Source organism: Salvelinus sp. IW2-2015, linkage group LG15 (genome assembly GCF_002910315.2).
Source record: "Salvelinus sp. IW2-2015 linkage group LG15, ASM291031v2, whole genome shotgun sequence".
NCBI classification, from domain to species: domain Eukaryota; kingdom Metazoa; phylum Chordata; class Actinopteri; order Salmoniformes; family Salmonidae; genus Salvelinus; species Salvelinus sp. IW2-2015.
Window position 1 is genome coordinate 31,409,088 of NC_036855.1, and position 3,230 is coordinate 31,412,317.

A 3,230-nucleotide genomic window follows, 5' to 3' on the forward strand; every position below is an offset into this window, starting at 1 on the left:
CCAGAATCTCCAATCAGCTTCTGTAGCTCCTGGAGGCTTTTCTGCATCATTGTGTGATTGCCTGCAAGTCTGTCTGGTCGCCTAATACAACTGCAAGTTCTCAATGGTTCTAATAGCATCTGTGGCCATACAGAGAGACACTTGGGCCCATTGGAGGAAAATGGAAGTCAACGAGATTCATCCACACTTGAATAAAACATTATAAACAACTGAAAGGCTATGTATGTGTAATCCTATATATACACACTACCGGTCAAAGGTTTGGGGTCACTTAGAAATGTCCTTGTTGCTGAAGAAAAGCACATTTCTGTCCATTAAAATAACATCAAATTGATCAGAAATACAGTGTAGACATGGTTAATGTTGTAAATGACTATTGTAGCTGGAAACGGCAGATTTTTATGGAATATCTACATAGGTGTACAGAGGGCCATTATCAGCAAACCATCACTCCTGTGTTCCAATGGCACGTGTGTTAGCTAATCCAAGTTTATAATTTTAAAAGGCTAATTGATCATTAGAAAACCCTTTTGCAATTATGTTAGCACAGCTGAAAACTGTTGTTTTGATTAAAGAAGCAAAAAAACTGGCCTTCGTTAGACTTGTTGAGTATCTGGAGCATCAGCATTTGTGTGTTCGATGACAGACTCAAAATGGCCAGAAACAAAGACTTTCTTCTGAAACTCGTCAGTCTATTCTTGTTCTGATAAATCAAGGTTATTCCATGCGAGCAATTGCGAAGAAACTGAAGATCACGTACAACGCTGTGTACTACTCCCTTCACAGAAGAGCGCCAAACTGTCTCTAACCAGAATAGGATGAGGAGTGGGAGCCCCGGTGCACAACTGAGCAAGAGGGACAAGTACATTAGAGTGTCTAGTTCGGAAACAGATGCCTCACAAGCCTCAACTGGCAGCTTCATTAAAGAATACCCCAAAACACCAGTCTCAACGTCAACAGTGAAGAGGCGACTCCGGGATGCTGGCCTCTAGGCAGAGTTGCAAAGAAAATGCCATATCAGACTGGTAAATAAAAGATTAAGATGGGCAAAAGAACACAGACACTGGACAGAGGAACTCTGCCTAGAAGGCCAGCGATTTGCCTCTTCACTGTTGATGTTGAGACTGATGTTTTGTGGGTACTATTTAATGAAGCTGTCAGTTGAGGACTTGTGAGGTGTCTATTTCTCAAAGGATATTTAAAAAAAATCCAGAACAAAACTGGCAAGATTACATCATAACCAGTGTAAATTTCAAATAGCAAATACTTCATAACGGTCAGACTGGTTTTATCAATTGATGAAAATCTGAATGAGGAAAGAATGATCCCTTAGTCAGGGGAGACAGGTTCACCTCTTTGAAAAGCATGTGTTGCATACTGTTACCCCCAATGTTACCAGTGTGGGACAGAAGTTATGAAATTATCTGTTGAGCTGATATGATTGTAAAAGCTGGCCATTTGTCTTCATGTATTCATGTATCCTTGACACTGACTAAACAGTTACCAGTTAAGAATGGTCCCTACAAAAGGGATGTCATGCAATTGGACTCAATGGGCATAATGGGTATAACAGCAACATATGAATCAATATATCTGAGGGCAAGGGAACATCATGGAGACAGACAATTTTATCTCCATGAGAAACACAAGCACATACTTGTAGAATGTCTAATTGTTCAGTCTTTAAAGCTGTACATATGATATCTGAAAATAGAAATCATATCATACTAGTGTCATTGTTTGTCTCTTGAATCTGCCACTAAAACATACCTTCTATAGGAGGGGATTGAGAACTAGTTGTACAGGGTTATATATGTTTGTTCCATGCAACATCTGAGTTGATTAATTGGCTTTATAGACTCTAAAATAAAGTATTCAGTTTAGAGTGATTAACACAATGCTTAGCATATGTATATATTTTCCCTGACTGTAGCTAGGTTTCGATCCAATTGGCGACAGATTGTCATGATAATATTCTAAAATCTGCATACAAACAATATGAGCATTTTCCCACCAGAGATGTGTTTCAGTCAAATTGACTTGTTTTGCAGATAAAAGTTTGTGCGTGATGACGTAGGGCACATAAAACTACCTTTCGCGGTAAAATGTCCATGTAKCGAATTTAAAAAAAAKACAAGTGGGTTTCCATCCCATTGTCAACTCTTCTGATGGTTCCCACAAAAAAAAGTGCATTATATAGTGAGTGCCCACTCTCTTATGGGCACGTGCGCTCTAGGCAACAGCTTGCAGATACAGTGCAGATGGCCTATGATGAGATCATTATGGACAAAAAAGAGAGAGAGAGAGAGAGAAAGAGAGATTGTGTGTGTCAAGTCAAATCGAAATCAAATGAAAGTTTATTTGTCACATGACAGAACACAACAGGTATAAACCACACAGTGAATATTTTATATATATACTTACAAACTCTTCCTCAACAATGCAGGGTTCAATATCAGAGGTAAGATATTGTGTGTGTGTGTGTGTGTGTGTGTGTGTGTGTGTGTGTGTGTTAAAGGTATTACATTTTATTTGGGGTATTATCATTTAACTATTTTTCTCTTTTAGCATGTGATGTCTAGGGAAATAAACGTTTCATTGGTCAGGTGTATGCACAGTCGTCCTGGACAATATAGTGAGTGGCGAGGAGGTGCTCCACAGACCTGAAGTTATTTAGCCATTCATTGTTGCCATTGCGATCTGTAGTTGTTATTTTCTAGAGTTATCGTGTCAATTAATTCGTAATATTCCTGGATTACTCATTATATTAATAAATGCTGATTTAATCAACAAATACGATAGGCAGTTGAAAATGTTTTAATGGTACAACAGTGTCACAGGAGGTTGGTGGCGRCTTAATTGGTGAGAACTGGCTCGTGTTAATCACTGGAGCGGTATTAGTGGAATGACATAAAATATATCAAAACATGGTTTCCAGGTGTTTGATGCTATTCCATGTGCTCCATTCCGGCCATTATAATGAGCAGTTCTCCCCTTAGCAGCCTCCTGTGATTACAGTGTACATATCTGCCTGTGTTGGCAAAATCCCTACATATCCTATTGAATCATGCGTGGAGAGGCTGCCTGTTGTCACAGTTCCAAGACCAGTCAGAAACGTCCAGTAAATGCCGCGTTCATGTACCAGTCGGACCTACGAAATTTGCTAACAGCTACCTGGTTTCACGCGGACGTGTATAACTACAACCAGTTAGCAAGTCCACAATGTCCGA